Raw genomic sequence first — 17,863 nt, forward strand, 5'->3', positions numbered from 1 at the left:
TCTTAGGGCACAGAGGAGCAGGGGTCACAGTTAGGACCATAGTCAGTTGGAAGAAATCAGTACAGAAATCTGGACAAGGATCCACGGTGCATATCAAAACAAATCCCCTGAAACATTTTCAACCAGCCTGCCCAAATTTACCCTTAGGAGCTCTGGTCACAGAATTTCCTTTTCTGGAATCAGGAGGAAAAACAGAAAGAAATCAGGCTGGTATGTCTAGCTCCCTAAAACTCAAAACAAGGGTCACAGTCATGCAGCCTTGGTACCTCAATACTTTGCTCCTCATTAAAACAGGTTAGCTTAATGTAAGATAATGGAACACCCTTCACCTATTGATTTTGTTGCATCTTTAGCTGAAATTATCCCTGGGCAAATATGTGTCCAATGTATTTCCTATTATTGGCATATTACCCAGTAGACTCAACTTTCTCTGGATTCCAACTCTCTTAGCAATAACTTAATGGTAACATCACAATGTCTCATTGATTTTTAATGAGAGTCATCTTCATGTGATTCTTCCTGAGTCCGTTATTAATTCTTTTTCTTTTCTTGTGGCTGTTCTTTCCCTTCTCTGTACCTACTCCAAATTATTAACTGTCTCATGATCCCAAATGAAAACAAATGAATAGAAAAAGTTTTGCTTGAGTAGATCTTTTCCTATGCGAATACTAACTAGGGAGCAGCCCCTACTACCACCCAATTCTAGAAATAATTGGGATTAGTCTACTATATGTTGGTGCCACTCCACCAGTAGGATACTCTTACTGTTCAAGTACAAAAAGACATAATATTTTATAGTTTTGCAATAATGCTTGAATATATTTAAAAAACTATTGAGGCTCAATGAGTTGGATCACCTAAGAATCAAACGTTTATTAGCTCTAGGTCAAAGTGAATGTTGCATTAGAACTATTGGAATTGTCCACCTATGAAAGCTACAGAGATTAAGCAAGGGACTGGGTACTCAGATTAATCAAGGAGTGTTTGCAATAGGAAGGTTTTCTCCCTCAGGAGTAACACTTATCTACGGATAATATGTAGTTAGTAGTTATTAAATACTGTGTCTGAGAAATAGAAAGAAAGAATATGTATTTCTGCCCCTGAGTAGTTTGCAAATTTACAAGTCTTAGAAGATGGCTAATACTTTTTAAGTTACTTTTAATACAAATTATTTGCAGATCTTTACATCTCAAAAGAGGTTAAGAATCTAAAGTCAATTCATAGGCAGTAAAAATATGATAAAAATGAAAATATCATAAATCATTCATAAAAAGTACAATATACATTGTTTCATACTATTTTTTTAGAGACAGGGCCTCACTCTGTGTCCAAATGTCCTTTTTTAATAAAGACATCAGTAACATCAGATTAGGGCCCACCCTAATGACCTCACTTTAACTTGATTACTTCTGTAAAGATCTACAAGTAAATTTCCAAATAAGATCACATCCTGAGGTAGTAGTGAGGCTTAGGACTTCAACATAAGAATTTGGGTGAAGGGAGGCAGTTCAACACATAATAAGTATTGTATCCCTCCCAAAAAACATATAGATATAATATATATAATATTGATATATATCATGTTTATGTATATATGTCATGTATATATATGTATGTGTGTGTGTGTGTGTGTATATACATATATATATATATCTCAGCATGAACCTTAGGAATGTAGGCAAAGCTCCATTTTGCAAATGTTTTATCTTAAAGCCTTGGCTATATTCTGCAAAGCATTTCTTTGTGTATCTTCAACAGAACCAAAGTGAAGGAGAATCACAATTAATTACTCTGAAACTGATGGTTTGCCTAAAATTTCTCTATTACTACCCAATTTGCCCCCAGCAATACTTTCCACAACCAGTGTCAAACAAAGGCTATTAAGACCCTTCTTCCTTTCTTCCTTCTCAACTTTCTTCAAACTTCATATTTACACATTACTTGATGAGTAACAGTTTAGACAAAAAATTGACTTTTTAAATGTAATTTTTCGCTGTACTTTTAAAGGAAATTTACTTATTGCAATATACTATTTCCCACTCCATGTTGCCAAGCTGTTTAGATCATAGTATGTTACATATATTATTTTATATAAAGTAACTGCTGTTTGGTTTAACTATTTGTAGCCTAACATAATTCTTGCTTATAGGTAGGTACTTTGATATATTGTAGCAGCATTTTAGAAATTAATTAGGGGTCCTTGGCATGATATAAAACATATTACAGTTTTTCTCCTTTAAGATAATAGAAAATAAACTTTTGGTTAGCATTTCCATGAAGAACTTCTGGTTTTTAAAAATTGTTTACTGATATTAAGAGGAAATGTCAGTATTTCTTGACTAGTGAGATGATAGAAATGTAGTAATTGAACTGTAATTTCATGAAACTGATTTTATGAAAACTCAGGCAGTGCTTTCAGCTTAGGCTAAGCTAAGCTTTTGTATCTGTGCACCTCAAAAATATGTCAACATATGTCAATATATTTTTGAGGTGCATAAATACAAAAGAGCCAAACACTTGGGAACACTAGTTACATGATAGCACTCAATATGGAAAGAGGGGAAGAGAGGCAGGGCTTCATCAGTAAATGTTAGGTCACAGGGGGCCTTAGGATCCAGGCTAAGGGGTTGAAAAGTTACTGATAGGCAATAGCGGGTCACTGGTTTTTTAAAATAGGAAATCTAAAAAGTTTGCTTGGGTGATAGAAGAGGAGGTCAAAAACAAATAGAACCTGACCATTGTGGCTTCTTTTAAATAGAAACGAGTTTAAAAGACTTGGTTAAAAATTCTCAGTTGCCCCCTACTGGTAAGGAAGGGGTGATACAGCACAGATTTGATCAACTCCTGTGCAGCTGGAATAAAGCATGGAGGAAACCCTCTTCCTCAGAATGAAATAATGCCAAAAATATATTCAAGCAAAATTATCCCAACAGTTAAGAGCATTATTCTCTGAAAAGTAGCCAATATGCAATAAAAGTTCAGATGGAGGACACAGAATGAGAAGAGAGATTTCTTCAGTGATTAGAGAATATCAGCTGAGTTAGGAACTTGTGGAGAAAGGAAAAATATAAATCTTCATTTTAAACACCTTCAGAAATCTGAAAATGGTTTGTAAATGTTTTTATAGTCTTTCACTTCAATCAGCTTTCAAGATAAGCCAAGTTGGAAGCACTGCATTAGAGTGCAGTTCAAAATCCCTCCTAAGAACTGTGCACGTATAGCCATCACAAAGTATACTTATGAAGCAAATGAAGTTTATAATTTGAACTTTGAACAAGGGAGAACAAGGTAAAACTCTGTTTCAATTTCTTAGAAAGAGCTTCACTGTTACATTACATCAGAAGATGAGTCCTCTCCAGCAACCCTCATGTTCTCCGGCTGTGTCTTCTCTTCTCTACTTTGCCTTCCTCTTCCAAGATGTTTTATTTAGAATAAAATGACATGGAAGAGGAATGGCTGAAAGTTTGGAGATGATGAGGTGAGAGAGAAGCATTATATTACCCACGCCCCCGCAGCAAGTTTTCGTCAATTGTTTTAGGCAATTTGCTAACCAGTGTTGAAAATAACCAGCTATGTGTTCATTTAGATCAATCAATCAATGCCTCCGTCCCTCAGTTTCCACATTTATAAGATGAAGAGGATGAAAAACATGGTTTTAGTGTCCATTCCAACTGTAAATTCAAAAGCATCACTAAGAATTGTAGAGTCGAATGTAAGTTGACCCTAACTCACCACCCTACCTCACCACCACCCATTCTACAGAAGAAGAATTTGAAGCGTAGAAACTTCTTGTGGTTTGTTTTTTTTATCCTTGTAGCAGAAATTGAACTGGAATCAAGACTGTGTGCTTATGGTTATTCCTACTCAATTCTAATTCCTTTTTATCTGAAATAAAAAAGACAGCCTATATGTCAGAGAGGCAAGAGCTTTGAATCTGCACAAGTGACCAACTTTTCAAAACCAAATAATTTTTTTCCAGTCCTAATGATTTTTAAACTTATATGTATTATTCTATGGTCCTATGTATTTAAACATTTCTGCTATTTTTGTTCATTAATCGATTGAGTATTACATACATTATTTTAGGATTCTAGATCTCTGAAATAGACTTAAAATTCTTTTTACCTCTCAAATATACCCACCTTTGTACTTCTACTCTTCACCTTAAGAAAATTACCCACTTTCTCTCACACATATTATTTTGATCTTTTGTTTCTTAACTTAAAATCAACAAATTTAACGGTCGTGAAAGTTAAATTTGCCAAAGATATTACAATATAATTCTTAAGTTAAAAAAAGTTTCAATAGGTAAGACTGTTTCCAAATGCAGAAGTATGTGTATGGGACATTGGAGGAAGGAAATGGGTGATAAAATAACTTGGAATAAATGATTTTACAAGGAGGTGTCCACAGAAATACAGAAAACCTTGTGATAGTTTGCTCAGAATGATGGTTTTCAGCTTCATCCATGTCCCTACAAAGGACATGAACTCATCCTTTTTTATGGCTGCATAATATTCCATGGTGTATATGTGCCACATTTTCTTAATCCAGTCTATCATTGATGGACATTTGGGTTAGTTCCAAGTCTTTCCTATTGCGAATATTGCCGCAATAAATATACGTGCACATGTGTCTTTATAACAGCATGATTTATAATTCTTTGGGTATATACCCAGTAATGGGATGGCTGGGTCAAATGGTATTTCTAGTTCTAGATCCTTGAGGAATCACCACACTGTCTTCCACAATGGTTAAACTAGCAAGGACAGAAAACCAAACACAACATGTTCTCACTCATAGGTGGGAATTGAACAATGAGAACACTTGGACACAGGGTGGGGAACATCACACACTGGGGCCTGTTGTGGGGTGGGGGGAGGGGGAGGGATAGCATTAGGAGAAATACCTAATGTGAATGAAGAATTAATGGGTGCAGCACACCAACATGGCACATGTATACATATGTAACATACCTGCACGTTGTGCACATGTACCCTAGAACTTAAAGTGTAATTTAAAAAATAAATAAATAAATAAATAAATACAGAAAGCCAAATTACAGGCATCTGTGGTAATAAGCTAGCTAGATGGTACGATGTTCATCTATCATTTTTACCAAGCCAACATTCAATTCCTCTTCTGAAAACAGTACCACATTTTCATTTGAATAGCTCTTCCCTCCTTCATTCTTAGTGTCTGTAGTTAAAAAATTCCATGGTAAGTCTTATGTGTCAGATCTGGCCAATTACAACACTGCATCCTTCATCACACAAGAGGTGATCCAAGATGAGCATGTAACTCAAGACAAAGTGAAGTGTTAAATCTCTATTTTTGCCTCAACTCCACAACTTATCTAATTCTATTATTGCCTGAGTTGCTTAAAGTTACTTAGTTCATTTTTTCTCCATTGAAAAGACTTTATGATTGTATAATCTATCTCGTTAAATCGTTCTGAGGATAAAATGGGTAAATACACAACTTATGAAAATGTTTCTAAGCAGATTACGTTACAAAAACATATCCAATTATAATATGTAAAACTGGAATCACAAAATACATGCCCAACATATATTGTGCCATTATAGAAATACAATCTAAATGTGCTTTATAAGCCAAAATGCAAAATATAAACAAAAGGTGATGGTGATAACATCTCAGCAAGTTTGCTTCTAAGCACCAGGGCATGAGTATACTGAAATTGAAGAAAAATGTATATTATCTGAGCCTATTCATTTATTTAGTTTTTCAAGGATTTGTTGAACACCACTATGTCTCACGCACTCATTGGGGTACACATGAAGGCAACATTGAAGACATAGATAATATAGATAGATATAGAGACAGATGGTATAGATAGATGACATAGATACAGAGCAGCAAAAAGGAAAAAACGTTATTTAACACAGACACATCTCTCTTATCACACATATGCAAAAGTAAACAGGATCTAAAAGGCTATAGCTACTTCTACCTTCCACAGAAAATTATATTAGGGAAAGAAATCCTTCAATAAAAATCATAGTTGGGCAATCATAAAAGGAAATGTCTTAATTTCAAAGTTCCTATTGATGGTTTTTACTGGTATGTGATTGAGTCTTCAAGAGACATCTCTTTGTTGATCAAAATATTTTAAAGAATTTGAAGATATAGCACGGTTAGGTTAGGATCATCATAGTAAGAGCCACTCTGTAATGGTGCTCATTGTGCTGCAGGCACTTATTTAAGCCTTGCACTACTATAACTCTTTTTGTGTACACAACGACCCTCTGGGAAAGAGGTACTATGATCATTCTTAATACTTTGAGTAACCATAGACATCGTCATTCCATAGCATTCTTGTTTTTAACCAGTACTTTGGGTGGCCTGTTTACAGATGACATGATCATTTATGTAGAAAACCCTAAAGACTAGACAAAAAAGGAACCTATTATGATGAATAAATAAATTCAGTAAAATTGCAGGATACAAAATCAACATACACATTTAGTCATGTTTCTAAACACAAACAACAAACTATTTTTTAAAAAATTAAGGTGGCTGGGCACAGTGGCTCACGCCTGTTATCAGCATTTTGGGAGACTGAAGCGAGCAGATCGCCTGAGGTCAGGAGGTCGAGTTCGAGAGCAGCCTGGCCAACATAGTGAAACTTCACCTCTACTAAAAATACAAAAAAAAATTAGCCAGCCAAGGTGGCGCTGTAGTCCCAACTACTAGGGAGGCTGAGCAGGAGAATCACTTGAACCCAGGAGGCGGAGTTTGTAGTGAGCTGATCTCATACCACTGCACTCCAGCCTAGGTGACAGAGTGAGACTCCGTCTCAAAAGTATATACATAAAAAATTTATAAAATAAAAAAGGAAGGTAACAATCCCATTCACAATAGCAACAAAAACAATAAAATACTTAGGAATAAACTTAACCAAAGAGGTGAAAGACTTGTACTTTGAAAATTATAAAACACTGTGAAAGAAATAAGACAGACATAAATGAAAGACATTGGCCAGGCGTGGTGGCCCTCACCTGTAATCCCAGCACTTTGGGAGGCCGAAAGGGGTGGATCACTTGAGGTCAGGAGTTCAAGACCAGCCTGGCCAACATGGCGAAACCCCGTCACTACTAAAAGTACAACAAAATGAGCTGTGCATGGTGGCATGTGCCTGTATCCCCACCTACTCAGGAAGGTGAGAGAGGAGAATCACTTGAACCTGGGAGGTGGAGCTTGCAGTGAGCTGAGATCATACCACTGCACTCCACTCTGGGTGACAGAGCAAGACTCCGTCTCAATAAATGAATGAATGAATGAATGACAATGTTTTCATGGATTTGAAGAATTTATATTGTTAAAATTTTCATACTACCCAAATTGATCTAGACAGCCAATGCAGTTCCTACCAAAAATTCCCATGACATTGTTTACAGAAACACAAAAATAATCCTAAAACCAATATGGAAACACGAAAGAGCCTTAATAACCAAAACAATTTTTAATAGGAAGAGCAAAGCTGAAATCATCACACTTTCTGATTTTGAAATGTGTTGCAAACCTATGGTAACCAAAACAATATATGCTATGGCATAAAATCAGACATAAATCACTGAAACAGAACGGAGACCCCAGAAATAAGAACACACATTTACAGTCAATTGATTTTTGACAAAGATGCCAAGAACACACAATGGGGGAAAGATGGTCTCTTCAATAAATTGTTATGGGAAAACTCAATATCCACATGCAGAAGAATGAAACCAAATCTTTATGACGCTATGTACAAAAATTAACTTGAAATAGAGTAAATACTTAATGATAAAACAAGTAGAAGAACACATAAGGGAAAAGCTTTTTGTCATTTTTTGTCGTTGGTCTTGGCAATGATTTTTTGGATATGACACAAAAACACAAGCAACAAAAGCAAAACAGGAAAATTAGATTGCATCAAACTAAAAATCTTATGCAGAGCAAGGAAAACAATCAATAAAATGAAAGGCAACCTATGGAATGAGAGAAAATATTTGCAAACCATATATTCAACAAGGGATATTCAAAATATATAAAACAAATATTTCAATATCTCAAAAACAAGTAACACAATTAAAACTGAACTCAGGAACTGAAAAGATATTTTTCTTTTTTAAAATTTCAACTTTTATGTTAGATACAAGGGGTACATGTGCAGGTTTATATCCAAATGAAATGCAATCAGTATCTTAAAGAGATGTCTGTGCCTTATCCCTTCCCCATGTTCATTGGAGCATAATTAACAATAGCCAAGATATGGAATCAACATAGGTGCCCATCAACAACTAAATGGATAAAGCAAGTGTAAACTATTATTATTTAATTAAATCTTATTCAGCCTTAAAAAAGAAATAAATTCTGCCATTTGTGACAACATGTATGAACCTAGAGAAATTTTGCTAAATGAAATAAGCCAGAAACAGAAAGATAAATGCTGCATGATATCACTTATATATATAATCTAAAATAGTCAAATTCTCAAAAGCAGAGAGTATAATGATGGTTGCTAGGGCCTGGGGAGATGAGGGAAATGGGGAAATGTTGGGTACTACGATGGTTAATAGTGAGTGGCAACTTGATTGGCTTGAAGGTTGCAAAGTATTGATCCTGGGTATGTCTGTGAGGGTGTTGCCAAAGGAGATTAACATTTGAGTCAGTGGGATGGGGAAGGCAGACACACTCTTAATCTGTGTGGGCAGCATCTAATCAGCTGCCAGTGACTATAAAGCAGGCAGAAAAACGTGAAAAGATGAGACTGGCTTAGCCTCCCAGCCTACATCTTTCTTCCGTGCTGGATGCTTCCTGCCCTCTAACATTGGACTCTGAGTTCTTCAGTTTTGGAACTCAGACTGGCTCCCTTTGCTCCTCAGCTTGCAGACAGCCTATTGTGGGACCTTGTGAGCATGTGGCCTAATATTTAATAAACTACTATATATATATATATACACACACACACACACACTCACACACACACACACACACACACACACACACACACACATATATATATATATATATATATATATATATATATATATATATATATATATATCACCCATTAGTTCTGTCCCTCTAGAGAACCCTAACTAATACATATTTTGGTACCAGGAGTGGTTCTAGAGGAACAGAATATTAAGGATGGAGTTCTTTCCTTGGTTTTGGGGTTTCTGGAGTTGGCTGCTTAATATGATTAGACCCCAAAATGCTAAGGTCTCTACTTCTAATAGTATGGAGAACACTGAGAGTCCTTGGTATTAACTGTTTAGAGAGTTATGCAAAATTTGACACTCTTGATTCACCACCTGTGAGAGGCAAGGAGTTTAGCAACTCTATATATAATACCTTTGACCATATGTGAACCATATGTGGTCCATATATGGACCATATGTGAACCAAGGAACGTAATGAAGCTGGTTGGCTGCTCCTAAGTTCAGTGGAGAAAGTGATGAAAGAAAATTATGAACTCAGGGATTCTAACTCCCAGCTTCAGAAGCAGATACTGAGCCTCAAATGTGCTAAGATTTACCTGAGTGAGAGTCTTATCTCCTGTAGAGAAAGAGCTGAAATAGTGGAAAAACAGACACAAGCTCTTATCATGTGAGTGGCTGACCTGCAACCAAAGGTGCATGCATAGTTTCGCCAGGTGTCTACTGTTAAAGTGAGGGCATTGATTGGAAAAGAATGGGACCCTGCAACTTGTAACGGGAATGCCTGAAAGAACCCTTCTGAAGCTGGGGTCACTGAGTTTGTAAACTGTGATGAACATTTTTGGCAGAAGAAATAGCTTCCCCATCCCCAGTAGTGACAACATCCCCTCTCATATTAAGGGTATGGGATAATTGTGGAGGAACATATTGTTGGATCAGGCTGAATTTACTGATTTGGGCCCACTAAGTAGGGACTCTGCATTTAATGTTTCAGCTCATGGAGTTACAAAAGGTTCTAATAATTTATTTGCTGGGTTAACTGAAAGATGGATTAAAATATGGCCCACTGTGAGCTAGCTGGAAATGCCTGATCTCCCTTGGTTTAATGTAGAGGAAGGGATCCTAAGGCTTAGGGAGATTGGATGGTGGAGTGGATTAGTGACTTTAGACCTACTCATCCCCACTGGGAGGGTTCAGGAGATACACCCTTAACCAATGCCTTTTGAAATAGATTTGTGAGGGCAGCACCTGCATCTTTGAAGGCCCCTGTAATTGCTCTTCTCTGTATATCAGATCTAATGGTGGGAACCACAGTCACCCAACTACAGAATTTAAATATAATGGGAATAATTGGATCCCGAGATGTCAGGGACCAAGTGGTGGCACTCAATCGTCAAAGGAAAGGTAGACATAGCTATCATCATGGACACCAGAGGCAAAGTGGCAATCAGAATAGTCTGACTCATGTAGCGCTTTGGCATTAGCTAATTAATTACAGTGTTCCTGGAAGTGAAATTGATAGGGAGCCTGCTGCATCCCTACCTAAGTTGTATACGCAGAAAATTTATAGGTCAAATGGATGAAAGACTAATTTGAATTATAAAAACAAAGAATCATGGCCCCTCAATTAATTTCTAGACTTGAACCAGTTTATAGACCTAGAACCCCTTGAATGAAGGGGAGGCTGGGTCCCCTTGAGGAAGGACCACACTACACTACCAACAATTTATGTTGTTAATCTTTTTCCCATTCTTCCCCAAGGAGACCTCCCAGCCTTTTACCAGAGTAATTGCACACTGGGGAAAGGGAAATGATCCAACATTTTGGGGAGTACTGGACACTGGCTCTGAGCTGACATTCATTCCAGGAGACCCTAAAAGTCATTGTGGTCCTCCAGTTAAAGTAGGTGCTTACGGAGGTCAGGTAATTAATGAAGTTTTAGCTCAGGTCCAACTTACAGTGGGTCCAGTGTGTCCCTGGACTCATCCTGTGGTTTTTACCCCAGTGCCAGAATGCATAATTGGCATAGACATACTTAGCAGTTGACAGAACCCCCACACTGGCTCCCTGACTGGTAGGGTGAGGGCTATTATGGTGGGAAAGGATGAATGGAAGCTATTACAGCTGCCTCTACCTAGAAAAGTAGTAACTCAGAAACAATATCCCATCCCTGGAGGGATTGTGGAGATTAGTGCCACCATCAAGAACTTGAAAGGCACAGGGATAGTGATTCTCACCACATCTCATTCAATTCTCCCATTTGGCCTGTGCAGAAAAGAGATGGAACATGGAGAATGACAATGGATTATCATAAGCTTAATCAAGTGATGACTCCAATTGCAGCTGCTGTACCTGATATGGTTTCATTGCTTGAGCTAATTAACACATCTCCTGGTAGCTGGTATGCAGCCATTAACTTGGCAAATGACTTTTTCTCCATTCCTGTCTGAAAGGCCCACCAGAAGCAGTTTGCCTCCCACTGGCAAGGCCAGCAATACACATTTACTGTCCTATCTCAGGTGTTTATCAACTCTCCAGCTTTGTGTCATAATCTTATTCAGAGAGAACTTGATCACTTTTCATTTCCACAAGATGTCACACTGGTCCATTACATTGATGACATTATGCTGATTGGATCCAGTGAGCAAGAAGTAGCAAACACACTGGACTTATTGCTGAGACATTTGTGTGCCAGAGGATGGGAAATAAATCTGACTAAAATTCAGGGGCCTTCTACCTCAGTAAAATATCTAGGGGTCCAGTGGTGTGGGGCCTGTTGAGATATTCTTTCTAGGGTGAAGGATAAGTTGCTGCATGTGGCCTCCCCTACAACCAAGAGAAAACCAAGAAAGATGCACAATGCCTAGTGGGTCTATTTGGATTTTGGAGGCAACACATTCCTCATGTGGTGTGTGTTATTCTGGCCCATTTATCAAGTGACCCAAAAGGCTGCCAGTTTTGAGTGGGGTCCAAAACAGGAGAGGGCTCTGCAATAGGTCCAGGCTGCTGTGCAAGCTGCTCTGGCACTTGGGCCATCTGACCCAGCAGATCCAATGGTGCTTGAGGTCTCAGTGGCAAATAGAGATGCTGTTTGGAGCCTTTGCAGGACCCCATAGGTGAATCTCAGTGGAGGCCTCTAGGATTTTGAAGCAAGGCCCTGCCATCTTTTGCAGATAACTACTCTCCTTTTGAGTGACAGCTCTTGGCCTGTTACTGGGCTTTGGTGGAAACTGAACGTTTGACTATGGATCATCAAGTCACCATGTGACCTGAACTGCCTGTCATGAACTGGGTGCCTTCTGACCCATCTAGCCATAAAGTGGGTCGTGCACAGCAGCATTCCATCATCAAATGGAAGTGGTATATATGTGATCAGGCTCGAGCAGGTCCTGAAGGCACAAGTAAGTTACATGAGGAAGTGGCTCAAATGTCCATGGTCTCCACTCCTGCCACCCTGCCTTCTCTCCCCCAGCCTGCACTGATGGCCTCATGGGGAGTTCCCTGTGATCAGCTGACAGGGGAAGAGAAGACTAGGGCCTGGTTCACTGATGGTTCTGCATGATATGCAGGCACCACCCAAAAGTGAACAGCTGCAGCACTACAGCCCCTTTCTAGGACATCCCTGAAGGACAGTAGTGAAGGGAAATCTTCCCAGTGGGCAGAACTTCAAGCAGTGCAACTGGTTGTGCACTTTGCATAGAAAAAGAAATGGGCAAATGTGTGATTATATACTGATTCATGGGCTGTAGAGAATGGTTTGGCTGGATGGTCAGGGACTTGGAAGAAGCATGATTGGAAAATTGGTGACAAAGAAATTTGGGGAAGAGGTATGTGGATAGACCTCTCTGAGTGGTCAAAAACTGTGAAGATATTTGTATCCCATGTGAGTACTCATCAATGGGTGACCTCAGCAGAGGAGGATTTTAATAATCAAGTGGATGGGATGACTAGTTCTGTGGACACCACTCAGCCTCTTTCCCCAGACACCCCTGTCATCACGCAATGGGCCCATGAACAAAGTGGCCATGGTGACAGGGATAGAGGTTGCGCATGGGCTCAGCAACAAGGATTTCCACTCACCAAGGCTGACCTGGCTATGGCCACTGCTGAGTGCCCGATTTGCCAGCAGCAGAGAAGAACACTTAGTCCTTGATATTGCACCACTTCTCAGGGTGATCAGCCAACTACCTAGTGGCAGCTTGATTATATTGGACTTCTTCCATCATAGAAAGGGCAGAGGTTTATCCTCATTGGAATGGACACTTACTCCAGGGATGGGTTTGCCTATCCTGCATGCAATGCTTCTGCCAAGACTACCACCAATGGACCCACGGAATGCCTTATTCACTGTCACAGTATTCCACACAGCATTGCCTCTGACTAAGGCACTCACTTTACGGCTAAAGAAGTGTGGCAGTGGGCTTATGCTCATGGAATTCACTGGTCTTACCATGTTCCCCATCATCCTGAAGCAGCTAGACTAATAGAATGGTGAAATTCCCTTTTGAAGTTACAATTACAACGCCAACTAGGTGATAGTACTTTGCAGGGCTTGGGAAAAGTTCTCCAGGAGGCCATGTATGCTCTGAATCAGCGCCCAGTATATGGTAGTGTTTCTTCCATGGCCAGGATTCATGGGCCCAGGAATCAAGGGTTGGAAGTGGAAGTGACAACACTCACCATCACCCCTAGTGATGGTGCAAAATTTTTGCTTCCTGTTCCCACGACATTACATTCTGATGGCCTAGAGGTCTTAGTTCCAGAGGGAGGAATGCTGCCACCAGGAAACACAACAATGATTCTGAACTGGAAGTTAAGATTGCCACCTGGACATTTTGGGCTCCTCCCACCTTTAAGTCAACAGGATAAGAAGGGAGTTACAGTGTTGGCTGGGGTGATTGAGCTGGACTATCAAGATGAAATCAGTCTACTATTCCACAACACAGGTAAGGGTGTTATAATGTCTATTAGTATTACCATGCCCTATGATTAAGGTCAAAGGGAAACTACAACAGTCCAATCCGGCAGGGCTAGAAATGGCCCAGACCCTTCAGGAATGAAGGTTGGGGTCACTCCATCAGGAAAAAAACCACGACCTGCTGAGGTGCTTGCTGAAGGCAAAGGGAATACAGAATGGGTAGTAGAAGAAGGTAGTCATCAATACCAGCTACCACCATGTAACCAACTGCAGAACACAAGGACTGTAATTGTCATGAGTATTTCCTCCTTCTTTTGTTAAAAACATGTTTGTGCATGTATACACTTGTACTAAGGAAAATCTTCATTTTATTTCATTTTCTTCTTTATCATGTGACATAAGACTTTTTGAGTTCCTATCAGCATTTAAATATTGTTAACTTTATGTAATAGCATTTTGTTTGGGGATTGGTGCATTTCTGGTTGTACGAAGGATAGTTGTATTATGTTAGGCATAATTATGACCTTATTATTGTCCCTACTTGAAGACTATGTATGATCTCAGGAGATGCGTATGGGTTCAAGTTGTCTAGGAGTGGACTTGTGATGGTTAATTCTGAGCGTCAACTTGATTGGATTGAAGGATACAAAGTACTGATCCTGGGTATGTCTGTGAGGATGTTGCCAAAGGACATTAACATTTGAGTCAATGGGCTGGGGAAGTCAGACCCACCCTTAATCTGTGTGGGCACCATCTTATCAGCTGCCAGCAAATATAAAGCAGCCAGAGAAATGTAAAAACACTAGACTGGCTTAGCCTCCTAGGCTACACCTTTCTCCCATGCTAGATGCTTCTTGCCCTTGAACATCAGACTCCAAGTTCTTCAGTTTTGGAACTCGAACTGGTTCTCCTTGCTCCTCAGCTGGCACATGGGCTATTGTGGAACCTTGTGATGGTGTGAATTAATACTTAATAAACATCCCTTTATATGCATATACACATATATAAAACGACATATATATATATATATCCTATTAGTTCTGTCTCTCTTGAGAATCCTGACTAATATGGGTACAAAGTTTCAGTTATATGGGATGAATAGTCCTGAAGATCTGACGTAAGCAAGGTAACTATAATTAACACTGAATTATATAGTTGAAATTTGCTAAGAAAGTTGATCATAAGTTGTTTTACCACAAAAAAAATTGTAACTATGTGAGATGATGCATATGCTTAATAGCTTGATTTCAGTAATCATTCCACAAAGTTTTTGTATATCAAAACACTATCTTCTACACTTTAAATACATGTAACTCTTATTTGTCAAATATATATCAATAAATCTGGGAAAAATTTTAAGTACTTCATGCAGAAATATAAAAAGGGAATAAAAAGTTTCAACACAGCTGTATAAGAAAATATACAGCTTCATGAAGAAGAGTTTTGTATATTTTGTTCATTGCCTTATCCTTGTCACCTGGTAAATAGCAGATGCTCAACAAATATTTGTTAAATGAATTTATGAAGGATAGAAGGTACTGTGGTCACAAAAACTAATGCTACTAAGTAATACTTTAGTCTATTAAAAAGGGTTTACAATATGTTTTTACATTTAAAAGCAAATTAAAAAATAGTGTGTTTATAATGTGATCACAATTTTCTCTTCTCAATTTTATCATTCTCCACTTAAAAGAGCATGACTTACAGTTGAAGAATGCATTTATTTCTTAAAAATCAGCATACAAAACATTTAGAAGCTAATAGAATACTATAACTAGAAGTCTTCAAATCTGGCAGTAGAAAGAATAAGGCAGCATACTTGCTGAAAAGATTTTAACTCAAAATTTGTTTTTATTCTAGAAATCACTTATTTGATGAAGGCTCTTCAAGATTTCCAATCAATTTCAAGCAAATTTTAAAAAAAGAAAAATTCCAAAACACTTTTACATAACAATTCAAATCTAAAAATATCTCCCCAATGAAATAACCTGCCATTGTAATTAATTTCTTTGTGTAAACTTTTTGATTGACTGTCTTATCAAGAAAATAGTTTTCTAGGGACCATTGCTGTCCCCAAGCAGTCTACCATTTGCCTTCCACAATAGAACTCAGAAATGTTAGCTCTGGGATTATAAGTTTGGATAAGGGACCCCACTCTTCTTCTTCTGTGCTTCTCCATTTTTCCTTTTAGCAATGGAAGGTAAGGGTAAAAAACTGTATGGGTCCATGAAGATTCCCAATAGAAAAAAACATATTTTTATAAGCCACACCAGACCCTTGATTTTAGCACCAAAGTCCTCTGATCCACTAAATGTTTGTAAACCATCATGTTCATGTACCTCAAATAAACAAAGACTTTATACTTAATTTCATATGTAGGATTTGGATTGACTGCTTACACTGTTATTAGTTTTGATAAACCAACTAGTAATGTGTACTATATTCCAATAGTATATAAAGAGCTAGAGAAAATCTAAATAAACCAGTGTGTTATTTATTATATAGGAGGACAGATGTTTCTTCCTAAGAGGAAATAGAAGATGAAGGTATATATATATATATATTTTTTTTTTTATGAGACCGATTTTTGCTCCTGTTGCTGAGGCTGGAATGCAATGGCGCCATCTCGGCTCACAGCAACCTCTGCCTCCCGGGTTCAAGCGATTCTCCTGCCTCAGCCTCCCGAGTAACTGGGATTACAGGCATGCCCCACCACGCCTGGCTAATTTTGTATTTTTAGTAGAGACGGGGTTTCTCCATGTTGGTCAGTCTGGTCTCGAAATCCCGACCTGGGGTGATCCGCCCTCCTCGGCCTTCCAAAGTGCTGGCCACCGCGCCTGGCCGGAAGGTATATAAATACTTAAGACACAAAAAATTGAGGAAGATCAAGCATGTAAGTTCTTAAATACCTCTACAGATTAGGAGATAAAATCACCTTCTGTGAGTTAAAAGGCAGAGCTGGAGTTAGAGTTAAGGATTTTAGGAGAGAGCAAAAAATTTTACAATAGTGGAAATATACCAGAGTCCAACAGAAATTTACACCAGAATTATTGAGTAGCATTGAAGACCCATTTGAGTTTGATAGCAGGACTCTGAAGAGACAAATCAGCATGACTTGGTTATTTCTCAACCAATGTTTAGGAGCCCAGAAAGGAAACCCAGGAATGTATGTGGGATAAGTTAATCAGGCTTATGCTTTCACAAAAAGACCTCACAGGATTAAGCAGAGAAAAGAGCAGGAATTTCTGAGGACGATATCATCAGCCTAGTTTTAGGTTAGGAGTAGATTCAAGATTTAACAGAAGACAGCCAGGAAATTGGGAGAACATAATTGGATAATAAACTGCCACTTTGGTAGGAATAAGAAAGTTGGTGGACAGTAAATAGTTTGTGGTTGACATTACAAAGGTTATGGTTTAAAATTCTGAAGAAGAGTTTTAGTGATGCTAAGCCCCAGGGTATCATCATGGGAGGCTTATTTTGATAAAATGGTCAGCAGGTTAGTAGAGGCTGGGGATATGGATATAAGAGTGAGATATAGAAAGGGACGTTAACGTGAATGTTGACCCACCCAGGATGGTGATGAGGCAGACCCTGACATTCTAAGCAACTCATCATATTTAATTCATCTAGACTTTGGCTTTTGTCCTTAAGATGTGGTAGAATAAAGTTCATGACAATGAAGATGAGAAAAGGCGATATAAATGTAGACTACAAAAGGGAAGGAGTTTTATTCAGCGGTGGGGGCAGAAAATGCATATTCTTTGGTAGTGAGGAGCAAGAACTTCTTCCATAAAAGGTCAAAGAAGTTGCCTGGCCTAATATTAAAATTAGTAAGTCCAAAGCCAAGAAAATAAATAGTAGCCATTAATACATTTTTTAATTTTTGCTTTACTTTTCCCCTCTGCTTCTCTTTCCATGGTCTAATAAAAATGCTATTAATGTTATTTCCCAACTTAGATAAAAAATAGAAAACTATCTACAATGCTGTCCAAGATGA

General features: G+C 38.3%; 1 protein-coding gene and 1 pseudogene across 1 annotated transcript in view; one reads left to right on the forward strand and one right to left on the reverse strand.

Moving 5' to 3' along the window:
- Positions 1-17,863, reverse strand: part of FBXO4 (F-box protein 4) — a 129,817-nt gene that overhangs the window by 33,733 nt on the left and 78,221 nt on the right. The window lies entirely within an intron of this gene.
- Positions 8,572-15,738, forward strand: LOC134757649 (uncharacterized; annotated as a pseudogene).

Source organism: Gorilla gorilla, chromosome 19, assembly GCF_029281585.2.
Source record: "Gorilla gorilla gorilla isolate KB3781 chromosome 19, NHGRI_mGorGor1-v2.1_pri, whole genome shotgun sequence".
In the NCBI taxonomy this organism is placed as follows: domain Eukaryota; kingdom Metazoa; phylum Chordata; class Mammalia; order Primates; family Hominidae; genus Gorilla; species Gorilla gorilla.